The sequence below is a fragment of the Hyaena hyaena genome, unplaced genomic scaffold, assembly GCF_003009895.1.
Source record: "Hyaena hyaena isolate Hyena2069 unplaced genomic scaffold, ASM300989v1 scaffold_10, whole genome shotgun sequence".
Classification (NCBI taxonomy): domain Eukaryota; kingdom Metazoa; phylum Chordata; class Mammalia; order Carnivora; family Hyaenidae; genus Hyaena; species Hyaena hyaena.
Window position 1 is genome coordinate 3,397,313 of NW_024080642.1, and position 27,799 is coordinate 3,425,111.

Below are 27,799 nucleotides of genomic sequence, written 5' to 3' on the forward strand. Positions count from 1 at the left end.
AGGAATGTGGTTAATTCTAAGTCTGTTTATTCAATTTGTCTTTTGTGTTTTTCGGTAAAATATTGCATTTTTATGTATCTGTGTTTATCTGTTACCTATCTATCCCTCATCCTTTATTAGATTTATTCCTGTGTTATCTTAGGTCATTGAGGATCTTTTTTCCATATTATTAGTTTTTTCATCTTTAGTATGACTTTGGCATTGAAAAAGGCTGTCATTGCAAAGCAGAGTAGTAGAAAATTTCTAATATTATATAGATATCCTACCTTCATGTGGTACACAAACTCTTCAGAGGACTTTTAAGCTTAAATACTTAAAAGTTGCCATTTGAGGGGTGTCTGGCCGGATCAGTCAGTAGAGCATGTGACTCTTGATCTCAGGGTTGTAAATTTGTGCCCCACACTACGTACAGAGATTATTTAAAAATAAAATCTTTATGGGGCGCCTGGGTAGCTCAGTTAGTTAAGCATCCGACTCTTGATTTCAACTGGAATCATGATCTCCTGGTTCCCTGGATCAAGCCCTGCATCGGGCTCCATGCTGAGCGTGTGGAGCCTCCTTGGGATTCCTTCTCCTCCTCTCTCTGCCCCTCCCCTGCTTTTGCTCTTTGTCTGTCTTAAACAAACATTTTATAAAATAAAATAAATTAAATTAAATCTTCAGGGGCTCCTGGGTGGCTCAGTCAGTTAAGCCTTGATTCTTGATTTCGGCTCAGGTCAGTCTCGGGTCATGATCTCACAGTTCATGGGATTGACCCGTGTCCAGCTCTGCACTAATATGCGGGGCCTGCTTGGGATTCTCTCCCCCTCTCTCTGCCCCTTCCCACTCTCATGTGCATATCTGTGGTGCTTCTCTCTCAAAACATAAATTAAAATAAAATGAAACCTTAAAAAAAATAGCACTTTTGGCTTCTGGTACAACATCAGGGAGCTTAGAAGCTGCCATTTCATCCTAAACAATGGGGAAGTGGAGGGAATTTTATTTTATAAAATGTGATTCCCACTTTGTTTCTTGCAAATTTATATATAGTGTTAGAAGTGTTGTGTGAGAAGAGTGACCAGGATGAGTCCTAGACAGCTCCCAGGAGAAAAAAGAAGTTTAGTAAACCAGCACCATTGAGATAATGCATCATATGCCTCTTTAGTGTAAGTTAAAATCTTTTTGCATTCAACTTTCCAAGATCATGCTTTACCCTTTTTTGTGAACTGTAGAACTTTTCTCATGTTAAAAATTTTTTTTGAAACTTGTTTTCATTCAGCCATATGTTAAAAATACTTCAACAAGGGCTGCTTCAGATAGTCACTGGGTATTTGAAGTCCTAAAGATTTACTGAAGGGAATTTTTAATGTGTATTTGTGGTTGAAGTCATAATGGACTTGGAAATCTGCTTTGATTTCAAATTTTACCTGCTTATCAAATTAGTATGTCAGTTTTGAACTTTTGAAACCAAATTCTGAATAAATAATTTTGAAAACAGGCAAAAACGAACATCTTCTTAAACTTAGTAGGTTTGTAGGTTAAAGTCCCAAGGGGAATAGTAAGACTAATAAGCTCCTAGAAGAATTTTCTGACCACTTTACCTGCTAATTTTTTGACGCAGATATTTATCATTTTGTGTTGTATTTGCTACTTAAATTAGTGAAATACTTCGGCGCCTGGGTGGCTCAGTTGGTTAAGTGTCCGACTTCAGCTCAGGTCATGATCTCAAGGTTTGTGAGTTCCAGCCCCACCCTGGGCTCTGTGCTAATGGCTCAGAGCCTGGAGCCTGCTTCGGATTCTGTGTCTCCCTCTCTCTCTGTCCCTCCCCTGCTTATGCTGTCTCTCTCCCTCAGAAATAAACGTTAAAAAAAATTTTTTTTAAATTAGTGAAACACTTCAGAATCCCTTTTCAACTTGAGATTCCCTGTTGACCTTTTGCCCACCTGGTGTTCACTTTATTACATTTTTTACCAAAACTACTATAATCCGTAAGAGCAGACAGGCATTTGGATAGAGCTTTTCTACCCTCTTCTCATTTAGACCTTGGTACCTTCTTATTTCTCTGGTTTGTTTTTCCTGGAGGTTTGTCTGACTAGTTGCAAATTGCTATGTATAAACAATCATTTTTACTTTGTGTAGTGGAACTTTTCCAGTCAAGAAAAGACAGGGGCTAGGTTTTAGTTACCTTTATTAGATGTTGTAAGTGATAGTTTTCAGATAAACTTTTTTGGCAGACAAGCCTGACATTTCTCATCCTCATCACTTTGATGGTCGGTTTCACCTATCCTGAAGTGAAATCAGAACAAGCAGAGCAAGACTTTGAAGGAGAGATTCAAGATCCATGGGGACATAGTTTGCATTTATTTGGTAGGAGGTGGTAGTAATAGTCTTGAAATCTTTTTACACGGAACCCTATAGGTTCAGAAGAGCCTTTCCTTTTCCCTGGGATGGTATTTTGGATTTGAGTGGCAAAAGAAAGAAGCTAAGAGCAATCTGATGCTGTCCTAGTTCTAAAATCTATTTTATGGTTTTCTTTTTTTTTTTTAAATGTTTTTTATTTATTTCTAGGAGAGAGAGAGACAGCATGAGCAGGGGAGGGTCAGAGAGAGAGGGAGTCACAGACTGAAACAGGCTCCAGGCTCTGAGCTGGCAGTCAGCACAGAGCCCGATGCGGGGCTCGAACCCGCGAACCGCGAGATCATGACCTAAGCGAAAGTCGGACGCTTAACCGACTAAGCCACCCAGGCGCCCCTATTTTATGGTTTTCTTACGGCCACCTTCTCTGAACTCCCACTACTGAAACTGTTGCACCATTGAGTCCCACTTTCGTTCTGCTTCATGTAATAGCCTTACGTTTTTCTGGTGGTTTTGTTAAGTGTTCGGTCTCCTCAGCAGAATGCCAGGCAGCGGACCATTTTCCCGTATTCAACCACATTTTGCATGACTGTCTCTGATTGCTACTTTGAATCCTCACCTTGGTTCAAGGTTTTCTTAGCCGAAGGGAAAGGAAATAGGTACCTCCTTTCACCCAACGCAGCCTTTCAAATTCATATCCCAAAGGAGGATTAAAACTCCTGCCATGTAATATACACCTGAAATTCTAGCTGTGGTATAACAGGTGGCTTCTCTAACCCGGCTAATGAGCTGTAGCTGAAGCAAATGCATCCTTCCTTACCTGAGATTTTATAGTTTGCAAATGTATAAATCTATCTATTATACTAACCTATATGTGTGTGTTATTTATTTATATATTATATTTTTGTTTATTATATTTATATTTTTTGACTAGGAATGTAAAATTTATAAATCTGTATATGATGAGCTGGCATGCGTCAGCTCTAAACCTGGGATGGTGTTTTTAATCTCCTTCCCTCTAGCTAGTTCTCTCTTCAAGTGTGAGAAAATCTGGATTATCCTTCAAAGGGCTGCCAGTGTCATTTGCCGGTAAAAACTGGATTTGAGAAACAGTGAGGCCTCAGTCATCAGATATATTCCTGCCAGGTGTCTGAGCCGCCAGATCCTCCCCTTACCCTTCTTAAGTGAGGCATGAAGAAGCCCTGGTAATTTACCCAGAGATGGGCCATAGAAAAAGCCCTTGTTATTGCTCACAAACAACATTTGAGCACCCCCCCACCCCACCCCCTCCGCCATCTTCCCAGGTGGGACTGGGGTAGACATTGTTAGCTAATTATTATCATTTTGCTCATTTAGAGCCATTTTGCTCTCTGCATCACGCCAGCAGGCTTCAGTGCACAGAGCCAAGGCTGCATGCAGCCGGTGTTAGATCACCAGCATATGAAAAAATTTATTGTTTGTGGGGTTTGGTGTGGGTGAATTACTTAATTTTCTTTATTGTTCTGTTTCTAATAGTTAAAAATCAGAGGTAGAATAAATTACAATATTTGCCATTGCATCTTTTCCATATATGTTTTCCACAGTTTATCCTAAATCTAAAATGTTTGTGTTGTGGTTGAAGAACCTACCGTAAAGTATAGAGAATAATGACTTGTGGACCTCACTGTACCTGTTTCATTGAAAACATGCCTCAAGGGCTGATGCATAGGAGCACATGTACCCCAATGTTCATAGCAGCACTCTCCACAATAGCTAAAACATGGAAAGAGCCTAAGTGTCCATCAACAGATGAATGGATCGAGATGTGGTTTATCTATACCATGGAATACTACATGGCCATGAGAAACAATGAAATCTGGCCACGTGTAGCAACATGGATGGATCTTGAGGGTGTTATGCTGAGCGAAATAAGTCAGGCAGAGAAGGACAAATACCATATGTTTGCACGTATAGGAGGATTAGGAGGAACTTGACGGAGGAACAAGGGGGAGAAGAAGGGGGGAAATGGTGGGGGAGAGGGAGAGAGGCAAACCATGAGAGACTCTTGAATGCTGACAAAAACTGAGGCCTGATGGATGTGGGGGAGGGGTGGGCATGGAGAAGGGCACTTGTGGGGATGAGCAATGGGTGTTATGTGGAAACTAATTTGACAATAAACTATTTGTAAAAAAAAAAGAAAAGAAAAGAAAACATGCCTCAGGGGGCGCCTGGGTGGCTCAGTATGTTAGGCGTTGGACTTTGGTTCAGGTCATGATTTCATGGCTTGAGTTCAAGTCCCGTGTTGGGCTCTGTGCTGACAGCTCAGATAGAGCCTGGTGGCTGCTTCGGATTCTGTGTCTCCCTCTCTCTGTGTCCCTCCCCCACTCACACTCTGTTTCTCTCTCAAAAGTAATTAAACATTTTTAATTTTAAAAAAAGAAAGAAAACATACCTAAACAAGATTCATTTCTTAATTTTTTTTTACTTTTTAGAATGTTTTTGCATATTCAGAAATTATCCTCAACCAAAATAGCATGGTTTAGGGGCACCTGGGTGACTCAGTCATCTGAATGTCCTTAAAGCTTGTTATTTTAGTTGTGGGATTGAGCATCGTGGGATCGAGCCCCACGTCAGGCTCCGTGCTGAGTGTGGAGCCTGCTTAAGATTCTGTCTCTCTCCCTCTGCCTCTCTCCCCAACTTGTGCTCGCTCTTTCTCTCTCTCTAAAATAAAAAATTTCAGGGGTGCCTGAGTGGCTCAGTCAGTTGAAGTGTCCGACTTCTGCTCAGGTCATAATCTCACCACTTGTTGAGTTTGAGCCTTGCATCAGGTTCTGTGCTGATAGCTCAGAGCCTGGAGCCCATGTCAAACTCTGTCTTCCTCTCTTTCTGCCCCTCCCCTGCTCATGCTCTATCTCTCTTCCTCTTCAAAATAAATAAACATTAAAAATTTTTTTTGATTAAAAAAAATTTTTAAACAAGATAGGATGCTTTATGCCTATCGGTGAAATACTGTTTTCCTGTACATTATCATTTTAAAATAATTTCTAATTCATATATAATGAAAATGTATATACAGTATTTATTCCAAAATTTCATTTGTAAAATTGGGATATATCTTATACAGTGTGCTGTTTATATGCCAGCAGATGTGTTCCAGATTACATAACAGGAAAACAAAACCTCATAAATATAAGAGCTATATACCAATAATACTTGATTAGGAGACAGTATCTCACCATCAGAATTTCAGTTTACATGAACCAACAATTAACTGCTCCCTAATAAAATAAATTTTTGAAAGAATGAAATGGAAATAGGAGGCATATATGCTTTATTTGAACTGTACAAATTTGAATCACACCATTTCTTCTTAAGTACTTTCAGCCTAAATTTTACATACAGCATCCTCAGGTTATGGTGCAGTAAGATTAGAAATGAGTAGCAAAACATAGCATGTTTTCAACCAGATGAAAAAGGGAAAGAAAGACATTACAAAAAGCTGCACTACTTGAAAGACATTTAAAAACCCCGTTATCAATTATTCAACTCCTAAGACTGGCAAAGCTAAACTTTTACTAACTCTACATGCCTATTTCAACAGGGGGGAAATTTTATATTTATATATATAAATATACATATTTATATATTAAAATATATTTAATATGTTTAATATAAATATTAAAATATATAAGTTTATATTATATTTATATGTTATATATCATATATATTTTTATATATAATACACTGGTTAATCTCAAAAAGATCTAAGAAAACAGCAGTAATGTAGACAAAATTAAAATGAGAACTACTGAAATGGATAATTTTTTATAAAAAATTAGAAACTAGACTATAAAAATTTTAAACACAGTACTAGTTACTTTGAATAAATCAGTTGCAATAGGAAACACAAGAAAATTTGCCCAGATTACTGGTGAATGTTTTTCAACATATAATACCTATATCATATAAATAGTTATTAAATACTGAAGGGTACTGGTTTGTTTTGTAACGCAGATACATATGGTGTTTGATAAGGCTGGAACATAAAAATGAAGGCCAATCTTATTGATAACATAGATGAAAAAACTATAAATAAAATAATGAAATGGGATGTATATTAAAAGGTATTCAACATTAAAAAATATATAGTCACCAAATATATGTGTGTGTGTGTGTGTGTGTGTGTGTGTATTCACCATGACTGAGTGAAATTTAATGTGGAAATCCAAGATTGCTTCTGTGTAAGGAAAACAATTAACATTTCTTTTCATTATTAGGAGAAACACTAAAATCAATTAAACCAATATTCATTGACCTAAGATAGAGAAAGTATTGCTCTAGGCATTGGTAGATTTCAAAGATACATATACTAGAGTCCTTGCTCCTAAGGATTTATAATCTAGTTAATTTCAAAAGAAAATAGTGGACATCATGATGATCCCCACAATATTTTTTTGTCTACACAGTATTTTTAAGTATTCTAAGAATATTTTTTTTAAAAATCAACACCCATTTCTGGCAACTCTAAAAAGTACAAAGGGAAATATATTTTCCATATATATATTTGTAACTGAAAGTCAACATTAGCCAAAGCTAAAAAGCAGAGGAATCTTCTGTTAAAAAAAATAAATGAAGCAAAATGCTGTCTTATAAAACATCAGCCAGTGTATAAATGTAAGACAAAATAAGGTACAGATATATGCAAGAAAGAAATTAAATTATAACAAGGTAAATTATAGTTATATACCTAGAAAATGTAAAGAATTCAACAACATATCAATTGAATCTAGGCAAGTGGCAAATTTTAAATTAAGAGTATGTTCCTGTATTTTAACAATAGATTATATAACAGTGTACACTTACAGTGGTACACGTTAAATACTTAGCTTAATGTATGTGGAAAATAAAACTTTAATGGCAAGCAAAAAAGAAGTTTGAATCAATGGAAATTCTACCTTGGCTAATGGGAAGGCCAAATGTATTAAAGTCCCCTGTTCACTGTATTAGTTACTTAGTTTGTTTTAAGATAGACATGTCTTTATTTCACTTAGCATAATAGCCTCCATTTCTATCCATTTAGTTGCAAATGGCAAGATTCCATTCTTTTTGATTGTCAGGTAGTACTCCATTGTATTTATATACCACATTTTCTTTATCCATTCATCTGTTGATGGATATTTGAGCTCTTTCCATACTTTGGCTATTGTTGATAGCGCTGCTTAATCATTGTGGTGCACGTGCCCGTCTGAAGCAGCATACCTGCTGTATCCCTTGGATGAATGCCCAGAAGTGCAGTTACTGGGTTGTAAGGTAGGGCTGCACCAGTTTGCATGCCCACCAGCAGTGCATAAGAGACCCTCTTTGTCCTCATTCTTGCCAACATCTGTTGTTGCCTGAGTTGTTAATGTTAGCCGTTCTGACAGGTGTAAGGTGGTATCTCATTGTGGTTTTGATTTGTATTTCCCTGATGATGAGTGATGTCCAGCATTTTTTTTTTAATGTTTTATTTATTTCTAGGAGAGGGAGAGACAGCGTGAGCAGGGGAGGGTCAGAGAGAGAGGGAGTGACAGACTCTGAAACAGGCTCCAGGCTCTGAGCTGGCAGTCAGCCCAGAGCCCGACGTGGGGCTCGAACCCACGAACCGCGAGATCATGACCTAAGCGAAAGTCAGACGCTTAACCGACAAAGCCACCCAGGAGCCCCTGTCCAGCATTTTTTCATGTGTATCTTAGCCACCTAGATGTCTTCTTTGGAAAAGTGTCTATTCATTTCTTCACTGGATTATTTGTTTTTTGGGTGTGTATTAGTATATTTAATAGTTAACCAAGTAAGATACCAACATCTTTTTTATTTTTTTAATGTTTTTATTCTTTTTTTTTTTTTTTTTTTTGAGAGAGAGAGAGACACAAAGCATTACCAAGGGAGGGACAGAGAGAGAGGGAGACACAGAATCCAAAGCAGGCTCCAGGCTCTGAGCTATCAGCACAGAGCCCGACATAGGGCTCGAACCCATGAACTGTGAGATCAGGATCTGAGCTTAATTGCTTAACTGACTGAGCCATCCAGGTGCCCCAGAATACTGATATAGCTTAAAGCCTTGCCACTAGCATCACCTGGGAGTTTGTTATACATGCAGAATCTCAATTCTTCACCCCAGACATAGTGACTCAATCTGCAGTTGTAGATTTTAAGAATTCCAGGTGATTCTTATGTACATTAAAGTTATAAGTGCACTGTTTAAAGCAATAGTTCTTGAATCTTGATAAAAGACTCAGCTGGGAGCTCTTAAAAATACAAAGTTTTAGGTTTTGCCACAAGTTTAATGAAATAGAATTACTTTGGTTTTTGTGTTTCTTTTTCTGAAGCCCACCAGTTGATTTTGATATGCTAAATTTGATGGTAGCTGCTTTAAAGAGTTTGATAAAACAGCAATAAAGTATATATGAAAGAGTTGTAAGACTGCTTTAAAAAAATTTTTTTTAATGTTTTATTTATTTCTGAAAGACACACACACACACACACACACACACAGACAACATGAGCAGGGGAGGGTCAGAGAGGGAGATACAGAATCTGAAACATGCTCCAGGCTCTGAGCTAGCTGTCAGCACAGAGCCTGACGTGGGGCTTGAACCCACAAACTGTGAGATCATGACCTGAGCCAAAGTTGGATGCTTAACCGACTTGAGCCACCCAGGCGCCCCTGAAGAAGTTGTAAGACCTCTTAAGTGGTAATTATCAAATAGTATTGGTTGAAAAATAAGCAAGTAAACCATAGAACAAGGTAGCAGTTCCAAAAATTGTTTCATGGCTTATTGTTATAAGCCAATACCTCATTCCATACATTATAGGAATTTCCAAATGAATCAAAGTTAAATGAAATACTGATACTAAAAAAAAAAAGAGAGAGAGAGAGAAAGAAATGTCAGTTTTTCTGTATTTCTTTGAATAAGTGATAGTTTATATATGTGGATAAATGAAAAACTAAATAGCAAGGGAAGAAACCATACGACATAAAATCAGAATACAGCTTGGAGTATTATAAATTGCTTATGTTCTGAGGTGACAGCTTTTATAACAGCTGCAGTGAGGCATAATTTCCATACCATAAAATTCACCCGTGATAAGTACAGCTATCCCTCATTATCCACAGGGGGTATGGTATGTTCAAGACCCCAGTAGAGGCCTGAAACTGTAGCTAGTACCCAACCTTATATATAGTATGTGTTTTCCTGTACATACACACCTCTGATAGGGTTTATGTTTAAAATTTTTTAAGCTTTTTTTCTTTCATTTAAATTCCATTTGGGGTACCTGGGTGGCTCAGTCAGTTGGGTGACCAACTTTGGCTCAGGTCATGATCTCACAGTCTGTGAGTTCGAGCCCCGCGTCAGGCTCCGTGCGGACAGCTCAGAGCCTGGAGCCTGCTCAGATTCTGTGTCTCCCATTCTCTCTGCTCCTCCCCTGTACACATTCTGTCTCTGTCTCCCTCTCAAAATTAAATAAACATTAAAAAAATGAATAAATTCTGGTTAGTTAACATACTGTGTAGTATTCGTTTCAGGGAATAGGGTTTAAATTATAAGTTAGGCTTCGCAAGAGATTCACAACAACTGATAATAAAAGTAGAATAATTATACTGAAATAAAACTTATATGAATGTGGTCTCTCTCTTTCTCTCAAAGTGTTGCACTGTATTCATCCTTGTGACAATAAAATGATGATGGTGATAAAATGCCTACGTGACAATGTGCAGTTAGGTGAATGACATAGGCATTGTGACATAGCTCTAGGCTATTATATTGACCTTTTGACATTATGTCGGAAGGAGGGTCAGCTGCTTCCGGACAGCAGTTGACCAGAGGTACGTGAACCTGTGGATAAAGGGGGACTGCTATATGTAATTCAGGGATTTTTTAGTAAATTTCACTGTTGTGCATTGACCACCGCAACCCAGTTTTAGGACATCTCATGACCTCAAGAGAGATTGAACTGTTCACAGCCAATCCCACATTCTACTCCCAGACCTGAGCAACCACTGCAGTGCTTTCAGGCTCTATAAATGTGTCTATGCCAAAATTGTTTGTAAATGGTGTCATACATTCTGGGGTCTTTTCTGTCTGGCATCTTTCCCTTAGCATAATGTTTTTGAGGTTTATCTGTGTGTTAATAAAGTAGTGAGTTTGTTCCTTTTTATTCTGTTGTATAGGTGGACCACGGTTTGTTTATCCACTCACTGGTTGGTGGATTTGGCCCCAGTTTTGGGCTGTCATACTGCTATTAATATTGATTGGCATGTAAGTCCTTGTGTGAAGAAATGTTCTCATTTCCTTTGTGTAAATACATAAGAGGGGTGCCTGGGTGGCTTAGGCGGTTAAGCGTTTGACTCTTGATTTCGGCTCCAGTCATATTCTCAAGGGTTAGTGGGTTTGAACCCCACCTTAGGCTCTGAGCTGACTATGCAGAGCCTGCTTGAGATTTTCTGTCTCCCTCTCTATCTGACCCTTACCTGCTCATGGTCAGTCTGTCTGTCTCTCCCAAAAATAAATAAACTTTAAAAAATAATAAGAAACGGCCAAGCTGTTTTCCAAAGTGCCTGTTCCATTTTACATTCCCATCAGTGATAAATGACGATCCTACTTTTAACTGGGATTGCATTTAATCTCTAGGTCACTATGGGGAGAATTGCCATCTTAACATTAAGTTTTCCAGTTAATGAATATGAAATGTTCTTCTGTTTAAATCTTCTCTAATTTATCTCTGCATTGTTTTGTAGTTTGCAGCCTATACATCTTACAGTTCCATTAAATTTATTCTCCATATATTTTATTCTTTTTTGATTCTGTTGTGAATGCTTAATTACATCTTCAGATTTTTCATTGCTGGTATATAGAAAAACAACGAGTTTTTGTGTAATGAGCTGGTATCTTGCAACCCTGATAAACCTGTTTATTAGTTCCAGCAGTATTTTTGTGTATCCTTCGGATTTTCTATATAGAGGATCATGTTATCTGCAAATAAAACCAGTTTTATTTTTTCTTCAGTTTAGATGCCTTCTTGTTTCTCTTTCTTTCTTTCTTTTTTTGGTGTTTTTCCAGTGACAGGACCTCCAGTAAAATTTAAATAGACATGATCACAGTAGACCTCTTTACCTTATTTCTGATCTTAGAGGGAAGCTGTGAATCTTTTTTTTATAATTTTTTTAAAATGTTTTATTTAAAAATAAATAAAATGTTTTATTTATTTCTGAGAGAGAGAGAGACAGCGTGAGCAGGGGAGGGTCAGAGAGAGAGGGAGACACAGAATCTGAAGCAGGCTCCAGGCTCTGAGCTAGCTGTCAGCACAGAGCCTGATGCGGGGCTCAAACTCACAAACTGTGAGGTCTTGACCTGAGCCGAAGTCGGACGCTTAACCGACTGAGCCACCCAGTCGCCCCTAAGCTGTGAATCTTTTATTGTGAAGTAAGATACTTAATTAGCTCTGTGGTTATCGTAGATACCCTTTGTCGGGTTGAAGAAGTTCCCTTCTATTTCTGGTTTGTTGACTGTGTTTTGTTGTTGTTTGAATTTTTTTAATGTTTATTTTTGAGAGAGAGACCAACAGACAGACTGTGAGCAGGGGAGGGGCAGAGAGAGGGAGACACGGAAGCCAAAACAGGCTCCAGGCTCTGAGCTGTCAGCACAGAGCCTGACCCGGGACTCTAACTCACAAACTGTGAGATCATGACCTGAGCCGAAGTCAGATGCTTAACAGACTGAGCCACCCAGGCGCCCCTGTTGTTGCTGTTTGTAAGTTTATTTATTTGTTTATTTTGAAAGAGGGAGAGCGTGAATGAGGGAGGGACAGAGAGGAGGAGAAGGAGAATCCCATGTTGACCTATCCGTGAGATGATGACCTGAGCCAAAATCAAGAGTCAGACATATAACCGACTAAGCCACCCAGGTGCACCTGTTGAATGTTTTTATCAAAGCGTTGGATTTATATTGTTGGATTTGATTCCCCCCTCATTTGTTTATGGATTTTTCATCCGTATTCGTGAACAATACTGAGTTTTAGTTTTCATCTCTTGTGATGTCATTGTCTTTGGACTCAGAATGAATTGGCAAGTTGTCTCCTTTCAATTTCTGGAAGAATTTGTAAAATACTAGTACCATTTCTTCTTTAAATGTTTGATGTGATTGACAAATGATGCCATCTGGACCTAGGATATTTATTGAGACAATATTTTTTTTTTTAAATATTTATTTGTTATTGAGAGAGAGACAGACAGACAGAGAAAGAGAGACAGAGTGTGAGCAGGAGAGAGGCAGAGAGAGGGAGACAGAATCTGAAGCAGGCTCCACACTCCAAGCTGTCTGCACGGAGCCCAATGTGGGGCTTGAACTCATGAACCTCAAGATCATGACCTGAGCCGAAGTCAGAGGCTTAGCTGACTAAGCCACCCTGGCGCGCCCCTTGAGACAATATTTTGAATTACTAATTCAATTTCTTGTTCTAGGTTTATTTAGATTTTCTATTCTGCTTGAGACATTTTCAGTAATTTCTTTCTTGTATTTTTTTCTTTCTATTCTATATAAATTTCCTGATTTGTTAGCACAGAGTTGTTCTTCACTTTCCCTTATGATCCTTTTAGTTTGTAGGGTCAACACTGATCTCCCCTTTTATATTCCTGTCCGTTTGTATCATAGTTAAACTAAAGGTTTCAAAGAACTAACTTTTTATTTCATTGATTTTCTTGATATGTTATTTTACTATTTGCATTTTATTATTTCCTTTTGCTTGCTTTGGGTTTAATTTTATATATTATATATACATATATAATATATATAATAAAGGACTGGAGTCCTTTATTTCCTATATAGCTGTTTAAAAGTATAATTTTTCCCTCTAAGCACTACTTTAAGTGCATTCATAAATTTTTCTGTATTATGTTTTACTTCTCCTTCAATTTGAAATATTTTCTAATTTCCCCTTTGATTTCTTTTTTGACCCATGGATTATTTACTTTTTACCATTATGAAATGTAACCTTATTGTCAACAATAACATTTTTTATCTTAAAATCTATCCTGTCCTTGCAACAATGTTGACAGATCTGGAAGATATTTTGCTAAGTGAAGTAAGTTAGTCAGAGAAAGATATCCTGTTTTCACTCATATGTGGAACGTTAGAAACTTAACAGAAGACCACAGGGGAAGGGAGGGGAAAACATAGGGGGGAAAGGGAGTTCCTTTCCTATTCCCCTTCAATAGGCATTGAGGAGGGCACTTGCTGGGATGAGCACTGGGCGTTGTATGTAAGTGATGAATCACAGGAATCTACTCCCAAAACCAAGAGCACCCTATATATACACTGTATGCTAACTAACTTGATAATAAAGTGTGTGTGTGTGTGTGTGTGTGTGTGTGTATAAACCCTATCCTGTCTTTATAGTAATATACCTTTGCTAACTCTCTTATGGCCACTGTTTATATGGCATATAAGGTTTGTTTTTTGTAGATAGCATGTAGTTGAATTTTTTAAAACTTAAAGTCAGACAATCACTGCCTTTTGATTTGAAGTGTTTAGTCCATTCACATTTAGTGTAATTATTAATATAACTGAATTTACATTTACCATTTTGCTGTTTGCTTTCTATATATCTCATGTTTCTTTTATTTTTACATTCTTTCATTCTTTATTTCCTTCATTAAATTTGTACTTCAAAATTATATTTCTTTTATGTTAAACTTTTTTAGTTGATCATTTTAACTCATCTGTTTATTTTTTTAATCTTCTTTTGGCTTTTTAGTTACTTTTTTATTGATTGTTCTAAGGCTTATAGTAGCGTCTTTATTTCTGAACAGTCTATTTCAGATTAATACTATCTTGATTCTTTTTTTTTTTTTAAGTAAATTTTCTTTATTTTGAGAGAGAGCACGCATGTGAGCAGGGGATGGGCAAAGAGAGAGAGGGAGAGAGAAAATCCGAAGCAGTCTCTGCACTGCTAGCACAGAATTCGACATGAGGCTTGAACCCACGAACAGTGAATCATGACCTGAGCCAAAACCAAGAGTCAGACACTTAACCAACTGAGCCATCCAGGTGCCCCAATACTATCTTAATTCTGATAAAATTTAGTAATTTTGTTTTAATGTAGCTCAACTTTCTTCCCCTTTTGTGTTTATATAAATATATAAACTTATACAAAATAATATAATGAAATATACACAAATATATAATCTATATATGTTAAAACCCAACAATATATTCTTCTAGCCTATAAGACACTTGTTTCAGACCTAAAGATACATGCAGACTGAAAGTGAATGGATGGAGAATTCTCTATCATGCAAATATAAGTGAAAAGAAAACTGGAGTAACAATACTTATATCAGACAAAATAAACTTTAAAACAGAGGCAGTAACAAGGGACAAAGAAAGACATTATATAATCATAAATGGTACAATACAACAAGAAGATCTAACAAATGTAAATATTTATGCACTCAACATGGAAGCACCCAGATATGTAAAACAGTTAATAACAAACATAAAAGAAATAATTGATAGTAATACAAATAGTAGTAGGGGACTTTGACACCCACTTAACACCAATGGATAGATCATTCAAGCAGAAAATCAACAAGGAAACAGTGGCTTTGAATGATACATTGGACCAGATGGATCCAACAGATATTTTCAGAACATTCATCCTAAAACAGCAGAACACACATTCTTTTCAAGTATACATGGATCATCCTCCAGAATATATCATATATTAAACCACAAAACAAGTCTCAACAAATGCAAAAAGACTGAAGTCCTACCATGCACCCTTTCTGACCACACTGTGAAACTAGAAATCAATGGCAAGAAAAAACCTGGAAAGCACATAAATACACAGAGGTTAAATAACATGCTACTAAACAATGAATAAGTCAACCAAGAAATCAAAGATGAAATTTTAAAAAAGAACAAATGAAAATGAAAACATAGTAGTCCAAAAATCTTTGGAATTCAGCAAAAGCTATTCTAAGAGGTAAGTTGATAAGCAATACAGGTCTACCTCAAGAAGCAAGAAATATCCCAAATACACAACCTTACATCTAAAGGAACCAGAAAAAGAACAACAGGCAAAATCCAAGACCAATAGAAGGAAGAAGATAATAAAAATTAAAGCAGAAATAAATAGGTTAGAAACGAAACAAAAACAAATCAATGAAACCAGAATCTGGTTTTTTGAAAAGATCAACAAAATCTATAAACCTTTAGCCAGACTCATCCAAGAAAAAAAGATAGGGAGAGAGCGAAGACTCAAATAAATAATAACAGAAGTGAAGGGGGAAAGTTAACAACTGATACCACAGAAATACAAAAGGTTATTGAAATACAAAAGACAATATTATGCATAGTTACATGTGAACAAATTGAACAACCCAGAAGAAATGAATAAATTCCTATAAACATACAACCTTCCAAAACTGAACTAGGAAGATATAGAAATTTTGAACTGACTGATTACCAGCAATGAAATTGAATCAGTAATTTAACGACTCCCAGGAAGCAAAATTCCAGGGCCAAACAGCTTCAGAGGGGAATTCTACCAAATATTTTGAACCTGTTCTTCTCAAACTATTCCAGAAAATCAAAGAGAGAGGAAAACTTCCTAGTTCATTCTATGAAGCCAGCATTACCCTGATACTAAACCCAGATAAAGACACTACAAAAAAGAGAATTACAGGCCATTATCTATGATGAACATAGATTTAAAAATCCGTAACAAAATATTAGCAAACCAAATCCAACAACACATTTAAAAAATCATTCACCACAGTCAAGTGGGGTTTATTCCTGGGATGCAAGGGTGGTTCAATATTTGCAGTCAGTGTGATACATCACATCAATAAAAGGAGGGATAAAAACCATATGATCATTTCAATAGATGAAGAAAAATCTTTGGATAAAGTACAGTATCCATTCATGATTTAAAAAAAAAAAACCCTCAACAAAGTAAGATTAGAGGGAACATACCTCAACATAATAAAAGCCATATATGAAGAAAAAGCCTACCAACATCATAATGGTGATAATCTAAGGGCATTTCCCTTAAGGTCAGGAGTAAGGCAAGGGGATATCCACTGTTACCACTTTTATTTAAAATACTCCTGAAAGCCCTAGCTACAACAGTCAGACAAGAGAAAAGAACAAAAGGCATCCAAACTGGTAAACAAAAAGTAAAACTCTCACTGTTTGCAGACAACATGATACTATCTATCTATCTATTTATCTATCTATAGAAAACCTTAAAGACCCTACCACAAAGTGATAAATGATAAACTGATAAATGAGTTCAGTAAGGTAGTGGGATACAAATCAATGTTCAGAAATCTATGGCATATATATATACCAATAATGAAGTAACAGAAAGGGAAATTAAGAAAGCATTTACAGTTTTTATCAAAGATAATAAAATACATCAGAATAAACTAACCAAGGAGGTGAAAGACCTATATTCTGAAAACTATAAAACTTAGATGAAAGATAGTGGCAACACAAACAAGTGGAAAGATTCTCCATACTCATGAATTGGAGGAACAAATATTGTTAAACTGTCTATACTACCTAAAATAGCCTACAGATGTAATGCAATCCCTATCAAAACATTTTTCACAAAACTCAAACAAACAATCCTAAAATGTGTATGGAACTACAGAAAACCTCAATAGCCAAAACAATCTTGAAAAGAAAACCAAAGCTGGAGGTATCACAATTCTAGCTTTCAAGTCATACTACAAAGCTGTAGTAATAAAACAGTATGGTACTGGCACCAAAGCAAGCGCATAGATCAGTGGAATGGAATAGAAAGCCCAGAAATAAATCCATGTTTATGATCAAGTAATCTTTGACAAAGGAGGAAAGAATATGCAATGAGGAAAAGACAGCCTTTTCAATAAATGGTGTTGAGAGAACTGGACAGCTACGCGCAAAAGACTGCAACTGGACCCCTGGCTTATGCCATACACAAAAGTGAATTCTAAATGGATTAAAGACCTAAATATGAGACCTAGAGTAGAGCACGGGAAGTAATTTCTCTGACATTGGATGTATCAACTGTTTTTTTCTAGATATGTCTCCTGAGGCAAGGAAAACAAAAGCAAAGATAAACTATTGGGACTATAACAAAATAAAAAACTTCTGCACAGCAAAGGAAGCAATCAACAAAACTAAAAGCATGGGAGACGATATTTGCAAATGACATCTGGTAAAAGATTAGTATCCAAAATATATAAAGAACTTATACAACCGAAGAAACAAAAAATCCAATTAAAAATGGGAAGAAGACATGAAAAAACATTTCTTCAATGAAGACATGCATATGGCCAATAGACACATGAAGAGATGCTCTACATCACTCATCATCAGGGAAATGCAAATCAAAACTACAGTGAGATAATCAGCTCATACCTATTAGAATGATCAAAATCAAAACCACAGGAAACAACAGATATTGGAGAGGATGTCGAGAAAAAGGAACTCTCTTGCACTGCTGGTGAGAGTGCAAACTGGTGAAGCCACTGTGGAAAACCGTACGGAGGTTCCTCAAAAAGTTAAAAACGGAACTGCCCTGTGATGCAGTAATCACAGGAATGCTGAGTATTTACCCCCAAAATACAAAACCATAAATTCAAAGGGATATATGCACTCTGTTTATAGCAGCATTATTTACAGTAGCCAGATTATGAAAGCAGCTCAAGTGCCCATGAATAGATGGTAAAGATGGTGTGTGTGTGTGTGTGTGTGTGTGTGTGTGTGTGTGAATGAGAGAGAGGATAAAATTTTCCATTTGCAACAAGACGGGTGGATCTAGAAAGTATAATGCTAAGCAAGATAAGTCAGTTGGAGAAAGACAAATAACCATATGATTTCACTTATATTGTGAATATGTGGAATTTAAGAAACAACCAACAAGCAAAGTGGGGGTTCAGAGGGAAGGAGAGAGAAACAAACCCAGAAATAAACTCCTGGCTGTAGAGAACAAACTGATGGTTACCAGAGGGAAGGTGGGTGGGGGGATGGGTGCAAATATGGCATTCCACTGCCTTCCAACCTCAATTATATCTGATGAGAAGTTCAAAACAATTGTCTTGTTTTTCCTCCTCATTTTCAAGAGTTTCTTTGACTTGATCTGTCTTTGATTCTGACATCTCTAGATGCAGAACTCTTGTGTTTATCCTATGTGGGATTTTTGAGCTTTTTGAATCTATAGGTTTTTATCAGATTTGGGAGTTTTTAAACTGTTATTTCTTCAAATACTTTTTTCTGCCCTTTTCTCTGTTCTTTTCTCCTGATAGTCCCATTAGGTGTATGTTGGTATATTTGGTGTTACCACATAGGTCTCTGAGGCTCTCTTCATTTTTTTTTTCAAACTTTTTCTTCTCTGTTCTTGTTCATTTCTGTTGACCTATGTTTTAAGTTTACCGATTCTTATGCTCTTCCATATTCACTATTGGGCCCATCTACTGAATTTTTCATTTCTAATATTGTACTTTTCAACTCTAGAATTTGATTTGGCTCTTATGTTTTTTAAATTTGTTTTTATATTGAACTTTCCTTTTTGTTGAGTCATTGCCACCATATATTTTTTTAATTCTTTAAACATGATTTCTTTTAATCCTTTGAATATATTTATAGTAGCTGCTTTTGAAGTGTTACTGAACGGAGTATCTGGGCTCACTCAGAAAATATTTCTATTGACTGCTTTTTCCCTTGCGTATGGGTCATATTTTGCTGTTTGTTGACATATCTGGTAATTTGTTGGTTAAAACCTGGACATACTTGATAATATAACAACCCTGGATCTGATTCTTCCCCAGTTCCCCTTCCACCTGAGCATTGCCATTTTTGACATATTGCTGTTATTGTGTATGTGTGCTTGTATTTAAGTATTTTTTTAATGTTTTATTTATTTCTAGGGGAGAGAGAGAGAGAGAGACAGCGTGAGCAGGGGAGGGTCAGAAAGAGAGGGAGTCACAGACTGAAACAGCCTCCAGGCTCTGAGCTGGCAGTCAGCACAGAGCCCAACGCGGCGGGGCTAGAACCCACGAACCGCGAGATCATGACCTAAGCGAAAGTCGGACGCTCGACTGACTAAGCCACCCAGGCGCCCCTGTATTTAAGTATTTTGATCGGACTTAAGGTATACACTCTTTATCCCCCATGGGGTGCAGCCACTCAAGTCTGCTTGGGTTTTTTAAACTTAATTTTTAGCCTGGCCTTCTTGGGGTGCCTCTTGTGTCTGTGAAGCTTAGCGGTCAGCCACTGATTGGTTAAAGGTCGAGCTCAGACATCTTAAGCCAGTAGGGCTTTTGTCCTTTGTATGTTAGGGAGCTCATCTGGTTTTCTTTTCTTTTTTTTTTTTTTTTAATTTTATTCATTTATTTTTTACAAATAGTTTATTGTCAAATTAGTTTCCACATAACACTCAGTGCTCATCCCCTCAAGTGCCCCCCTCCATGCCCATCCCTCCTCCCCCCCACATCCATCAGTCCTCAGTTTTTGTCAGCATTCAAGAGTCTCTCATGGTTTGCCTCTCTCCCTTTCCCCCACCATTTCCGCCCTTCTTCTCCCCCTTGGTCCTCCGTCAAGTTCCTCCTAATCCTCCTATACGTGCAAACATATGATATTTGTCCTTCTCTGCCTGACTTATTTCGCTCAGCATAACACCCTCAAGGTCCATCCATGTTGCTACACATGGTCAGATTTCATTGTTTCTCATTGCCATGTAGTATTCCATGGTGTAGATAAACCACATCTTCTTGATCCATTCATCTGTTGATGGGCAAAAATATGGAACGCTTCACGAATTTGCGTGTCATCCTTGCGCAGGGGCCATGCTAATCTTCTCTGTATCGTTCCAATTTTAGTATATGAGCTGCCAAAGCAAGCACGCTCATCTGGTTTTCAAGTATACCCAGTTTTTATTTTCTGTGGAGCCTCTCCGTTCTTCCCTTTATACTTGGGAAGTCTCTCAGGCAGCCATGGGTATGTGCAGAGCGTAGGCCCTCTCAGGTCAGCTCTGAGCCATCAGTTAGCCAGCAACATGTGGAGAGTTTACATAGGCCACTATGGCTCTCCTTTCCAGAATCCCCTTGTTAAATTTCTGGATCTGTGTTAGTCTATCTCATTTCCCAGCTGGGATAGCAACCTCAGACTTGCAGAGCCGTAGGCTTTCTCTTTTCTTTTCCACTGGAGTTCAATACTCCCCTTCACATCACATCAGCAACTTCACACAACGAAGCTGCTGGTGTTCAGGGCCAACTACTGCATGGACTGCATGGACTGTGCTTGGGTGGGGCGGTGGGGGTGAGGAAGGAGCCGCCCAAGCAATAGCAGCACTTGACTTTCATTGTTCTTACCCAAAGTTCCACAGTCTTTCATATAAACACTTTTGAGTTGGTTGTTTGACTTTGGTTATCTTCTGGAGTCCTGAAATGGTTTGTTTTTGACATTTTTGTCCAGTTTTATAATTGTTTTGAGGGGAGAGGATTTGCTGACCTCTTCATTTTGCCACAGCTGGGCATCTTGCCTCCTGCTTTGTATTTGCAGTATTTTTGGTTTTGGTTATTTTTAAAGGGCTCACTAATTAAAAACCTGAAGCACATGTATATATTGTAGCTGCTTCAGCATTTTGCTTAACACTGGAAGTAGTCAGGAGATTGTGACTAGATTAGGGATGGGACTTAGCTCTGCCATAATACTGCTGATAGCACTCTCCTGTGGAATGTTTCTTAATAGCATATTCTTGTGTAATGATGAAGAAAATGTTTGTTTTTTTAAGTAAATTCCTTTGGAATTCTACCAAAACATATGAAAGATATGAGGCATACTCCTCTCTGCAGAATAAATCAGTGGTACAGGGAAATATATGACAAAATTCATTGGGCTGGTATGGATTTGTATCTTTATGAAGAGAATTGTCTTCTTTTTTTAATTTTGAGAGAGAGATCACAAGCAGGGAAAGGGCAGACAGAGAATCCCATGCAACCTCCATACTGTTAGTGCAGAGCCCAACACGAGGCTTGAACTCAAGAACTATGAGATCGTGACCACAGCCAAAGTCAAAAGAATCGGACACTTAACCGACTGAGCCCCTCAGGTGCCCCAGAATTGTCCCCTTTAAAAATTACTCATTGTAGTAATTTCAACCTGAAGTACCTTTTTATGTTCCAGTTTCTAACTGAGAAGCTTGTCTTTATCTTTTCAGTTATATAATAACACAAATACAGAAGCGTATACAAAATATATCGCTTTTTTTATTTATCACAAAGTATACATCTACATAGCCATGAGTCATGTGAGAAATATAGGGCACTGCTGGTACCCATAAGTCCCCTCTGCTCCCTTCCCATCATTGTCTCCTCTTCTAAGATAATCACTATCCTGGCTTTTATGGTAACTATTTCCTTTTTTTAATAGTTTCTGTCTCCTAAGTATACATTAAACATTAGAGTTCGACTTTGCTTTTTATTTTTAATATTGTAGAAATGAAATCTTACACTATTATTTGTGACTTTGTTGTTGTTGTTCTTCAAAATTATGTGTATAATGTTCTTCTGTGTTGTTGCATGTAGCAGTAGTTCATTTTAGCTCCTGTAGAGTTTTCTTATGACACAGCTATTTGTTGTTCTGTTCTGTTCATGGATATTTGGATTGTTTCCAGTTTTAAGGGTACTCACAGTGTTGCCATGAACACACTTGTATGTTTAAGTGATAGGTGTGCATATTCCTTTGGGGGTATATACCTCGGAATGAGATTGCTGGGTCACGGTGTAGTCATGTCCCCAATTTAGTATATAAAGCCAACCTGTTTCCCATAGTGATTATCCCAATTTAAATTCCTACTAGCAGTCTATAAGAATTGCCATGCCCCACATATTTGCCAAAAGTTTCTTATCGTCTGTCTTTTTAATATTAGCCATGTTGGTGGTTTTATAGTACTTGCTTGCTGTGGTTTTCATTTCCGAAATGACTAATAAGGTTAACATCCTTTTCATATGTTTATAGGCCATTTGGATTGTTCTGTTTAGTAAAATGCCCATTCAAGCCTTTTTTAAAAATTGATGTGTAGGAGTTCTGCATGTATCTGGATAAATGCTTTGTTCCTTATATATGTGTTACAAGCATCTTCTGTAGAACTTGCATTTTTACTCTTAATGTACAGATAATGAAAAGAAGTTCTTGATTTTAAAGTAGTCAAATATATGAGTTTTTCTTCTGAATTATGATTTGTGCTTTTCGTGTTCTATTAAAGAAATCTTTCCCTGCTGCAATGTCATGATGATATTCTTCTCTATGTTATCTCCTAAAAGCCGTATGATTTTGCTTTTCATATTTATAACTGGAGTCCACCTGGAATATATTTTTGTGGATGGAGTGAAGTAGGGATGAAGATTCATTCTGTTTTTCCACATGATATCTCATTATTCTAGGACCACACATTGAAAAGAATGTTGTACCGGTCAGGGTCCAGGAGAAAGAAACCATACCAGTTGTTTAAATAGTTTAACGTGGGGGCAGATGCTAATTAGCTGTAAAGTTGTAGGTCATTAAAAAGACCAGAAGGGAACCCTAAGGTATCATGGAAGTAACAGCTACCTCTAGCTATGGCTAGAGGAATATCATTGAAGAGGTCAGAATTATTAGGACTTGGACCCCATGCAGCAGAAATTCAGACATCTGAGGAGAGGACGCAAACTCACTAGTGCTGGTATCTGGGGTAGAAGAGGCAATGAGGCTGGTTCTGCAGGTGAGGAAACTATAAACTGGGTTCAGCTGCGGTTATAGAAAGGCGCTGCCACTGCTGGGAGTGAAGAAGCGTTGCTAGGTTGACACAGGAACAAGAGACAGGAAGCACGAAGGAAGGGCCCCCTTTTCCTCCTCCATCCTTGTAGTCCCCTCCAAAGCCCCCTATTGGCAGAGCCTAACATGGAGCTAGTTGGCAAAACCAAAATGTGGTTGGCAGTCAAAGCCCCGTTATTACAGTATTGTGTTCAGACAGATGGGTTTGAAGCTGAAGAATTGGTTTCTGGGTCACATTTCTATTTCATTGGTCCATTGCACCAAAATCACACCATCTAAACTATTGTAGTTTTATGATACGTTTTCGTATGTGGTAGAGCAGTTTTTCCCACCTTGCTCTTCAAGAGTGTCTTAGCAGTCTGTGGCCTCTGTGCATTTCCATAAAGACTTTAGAACTAATTTCTTTAGTTCCACAAAAAGAAAACCATTTTGGGCTGTGATTGAAATTTCACTGAATCTACAAGTCAGTTTGGGGAGAATTGAAATTTTCATAATATTGAGTTTTCTAGCCCATGAATATGGTATGTCTCTCCATTTATATATATCTTTAATTTCAATGGTTTCTTTTAGAAATCTTTTTTTTAATGTTTTGTTTATTTCTGAGAGCGAGAACAGGGGATGGTCAGAGAGAGAGAGAGACAGAATCTGAAATAGGCTCCAGGCTCTGAGCTGTCAGCACAGAGCCTGATGCGGGGCTCAAACCCACAAACTGAGATCATGACCTGAGCCGAAGTCAGACGCTTAACCAACTGAGCCACCCAGGCGCCCCAATTTCAATGCGTTTTTAGTCTTTTTGTGTAGAAGTCTTGCTTACTTAGCTTTTGTTAGCTTTAATCAAAGATACTGGATATTTTTTATATTGTAAATAGTATTTAAACATTTTTTTAAATTTCAGTGCTTTTATTTGGAAATTTTTTCAAACATATATTTTCTTTATTTTTGAATAGTTTGACCCCATTATACCAACCACTAGATTCAGGAATTGTCAACATTTACTTCATTTACCTCAACAATGCTTTTTAATGAAATATTTTATTTTATTTTTTTTAATGTTTTATTTATTTCTAGGAGAGAGAGAGAGAGAAAGAGAGAGAGACAGCGTGAGCAGGGGAAGGTCACAGAGAGAAGGAGTCACAGACTGAAACAGGCTCCAGGCTCTGAGCTGGCAGTCAGCACAGAGCCCGATGCGGGGCTCGAACCCACGAACCGCGAGATCATGACCTAAGCAAAAGTCGGATGCTTAACCGACTAAGCCACCCAGGCTCCCCTTTAATGAAATATTTTATTTTTTTAAAATGTTTTATTTATTTCTAGGAGAGAGAGAGAGACAGTGTGAGCAGGGGAGGGTCAGAGAGAGAGGGAATCACAGACTCTGAAACAGGCTCCAGGCTCTGAGCTGGCAGTCAGCACAGAGCCCGACGCGGGGCTTGAACTAACGAACCACGAGATCATGACCTAAGTGAAAGTCGGACGCTTAACCGACTAAGCCACCCAGGCGCCCCTGAAATATTTTAAAACAAATCTTAAATCTCATGTCATTTCACCTATATATACTTAACTATAGATTCCTAGAAAATAGGGACATTTGATTTATAACCATAAATCCAAATCATATTTAAATGTTCCTTTTTATTTCAAAACTTGCATTTTATTAGTATATTGGTTGGTATGTTCAGTTTGCTTTTAACTAACAACATATTGAGACTTAAATTTTATGTTAAGTAATTATCAAAATATTAGCCACTAAAATCAGAAAAAGTCATTAAAAATGACCTTTTGAACTTTGTATTTCTAAATTCAGTACAGTTTTTTGACATCAACAAAACCATACTGTTAAAAACCTACTGTGTGAATAAAACCATTCTTTTCTTTCATTTGGTGTCTTCTGTATTTATAAACCTAAAGTGCAACCAAAAATTGCCATTCTTTAAAAAAACCTCTTCATATTCCTTTATATTTTGTGTGTGACATAGGTTTAGTTATCTTCTATAACTTCTTTTTGCCACAAACTATTAATTTGTAAGAAGAAGATGCAGTTGTGAATTTTTTCCCTTTGTGACTTTGCACAGAAACCTTTCTTTCGTTGCAGGCGGTTCTCCTTCCCATACAATATTCATGGGTCTGTTTCTAGGAGAGGACTGTGGCTAGTGGGCCATGAAAACTTCCTAGACTTGGCAGGCTAGGCTGGGTCATGTTCACCCTCTAACATTAGAAAATCCCTATTGAAAAGACCGTGTGGCAACTTTACTGCAGGCAAGTCGTACTCAAATATCACAAAGATATTTGACAGTGACTGAGGGGTAAGAATCTCTGTGTCTTTCCCAGCATCTGCAGAAAGGATGGAACTAATTATAATTAATCCATGGTCTGAAGAACAATAAAATGTTCTCAACTCAATAAGAATTTGTATAAAAGGATTTTTCCACCTGTATTTTAACTCAACCAATGATTATTGGTAGGGAATTTGGGTCTTAAAAGTTAGATCTTCTTCACTGGTAACAAGTATTTGAAAAGAAACATGATAGCCGAATATTGGATGATCTGTCTGTTCCTGATTTCTCCCCTTATCACCACCCCTGGGGGTCTCACTATGGATCAGATTGGTCCAAGTATATCTCACCTGCTGGGAGCATTGCTATATATACTTGTTGAAACACAAGAGTTTCAACTGTGGGATGTTGAAGGGGATATTGACGTTCATATTTAACACTTTCAATTAAATGTAGGTGTTTTGCTGCTTCTGCTCAATACTGGCATGCTAGGATATGAGAAAAAGAACAAACCATTTCACTGCTTTGGTTTAGCAATTGTATAAGGCCTCTTTACCTTGTAAATATCAGATTAACAAATTTGGGATCATTTTAGGAGGATCTTGAAAAAAAAAAAAGGAAAAGGATTTCTTCTAGAGAGCTAACTCAGCAAATACCAAATTTGAGGAAACATAAAAGAAAAACCAACAAACAAACATCAAACCAATGGAACAAATTACCTAAATATGAGAATCTTGTTTCATGTGTTTTTGGGGAGAGGCAGGGAAGACTAGAAAGTTTATTCCTCTAAATAGTGTGCAACTCTGTAAAGTATACACTAACCGTAGCCTGTTAAAATTTTGGTTAGAAAGACCAAAGAGATGTAAAAATAAATTCCTTATTCCTTAACTTACAGTGTCCTTGAGCATATAAGGGCTAAGGTACATTATTTAGACATATTCGTTGTCAGAAATTTTACCTCATAGTTTGCTATTGTTTTCTCGGGCAGACTTAATCTAAATACAAGTAAAAATAACTTTTAAGGAAATGAATTTCAAAGTGAATGCAAAGGCAATAATCTAAATATTTAGAGTCTAGTTAGGAGGTTCCTTTACTGAGATGTGTTCTTTATTGGTACGGTTGACATAGTAATTGTAGTGTGGATGGCAAAAATAGAAGATTGCTGATTACAAGTTTATGTGAATAGAATTAGAAGAACCTGATTTTCTCAATCTTAAACATTCTCATTATAAATTATTTATTTGCTTCGAATAGTTTAAAAGCCTATATCAGAAACCCACGTGGAGAAAAGATTCTTCACATAAAATAAATGAGGAGCATATAATTTCTTGGAGATTCTTTAAAAAGGTTGTAATGTAAGGTTCTAATGTCTCAAAATGTATTTCCAGTCAGTTTCACTCTTGTGTCATTTAACCCTTCTGCTTTTCCGTAATTGAAGCAGATTTGTGGCAATGGTCCGAGTTCCCTGGGATTAAGAGATCTCTACAACAAAATGACCCCACCAGATCCAAAAAGCTTCCTATTTTTGGTTTCGTACTCTTTGGGCTAACTATACTTCTCTGAAGAATGGCCTGTGGCATCCTTCTGGCTACTTAAAAAAGTTGAACTTGTGTTTTAAAGGTAGAGAAGGACTAATATACTGCGGGCAGATATAAGAAAGAATTCTTTTTTCATAACCCTTATAACTGTATCTTTAATATACTGTTTGCAGAATCACACATTGATTTAAAACTTAAGAAAGAAATACCTATTTTCGCGTAACTTGACTGCTTCTGAAGATAATCAGGTGAAATGACAGATGCACTGTTTTATTTAGGACATCCAGTGCTTAGTAGAGAAAACAACTGACCAGTAAGTGAATTCTAGATCAAAGGATGGCTCCTTTTTTTTTCCCCCCCTGAAACAAGGAAAGTTGCCCTAAATGTTAGTTCATTATCTCTACAGCCGGGGCTTCATTAACAAGTACAGTTGGAATAACCAGGGTATTGCAGCAGCAGAGAAACTAAGCACCACAAGCCTTTCAGTAACAAAGAAAATAAAAGAATTCCTGTGTAACAGGCTTCCACACTTATCTGTGTTCTGTGGTACTGTTTGTGCTGAACTAAAGCATCTACTACCTCAAGTTAAGAGAGAACAAACTCAACATGGCGTGAAATTACTGCACAGCCATTCACATTCATTAGAGTTATATTGTTACCAGCCACAAGCATGACTGGCTTTTGCATGAATAATAAAATGCTGCTTTGTGAATTTTGCCTTAAAACATTGCAAAGCACGGTACTAACCTTTGAGCCAGGAGTGGGTTTAGAGTCGCTTTCCGTACCACGGTAGAGTCAGGACCAATATGAAGTCTGGCATTGGGAAGGATTGCTGTAT

General features: G+C 37.3%; 1 protein-coding gene and 1 non-coding gene across 2 annotated transcripts in view; one reads left to right on the forward strand and one right to left on the reverse strand.

Annotated features, from left to right (window-relative positions):
* NLK (nemo like kinase) overlaps nt 1–27,799 on the forward strand; it is a 168,833-nt gene that overhangs the window by 65,078 nt on the left and 75,956 nt on the right. The gene's annotated exons all lie outside the window — the stretch shown is intronic.
* Nucleotides 20,136–20,242, reverse strand: LOC120246694. The gene has a single exon (XR_005532106.1). It is a non-coding gene; the product is annotated as a U6 spliceosomal RNA (small nuclear RNA).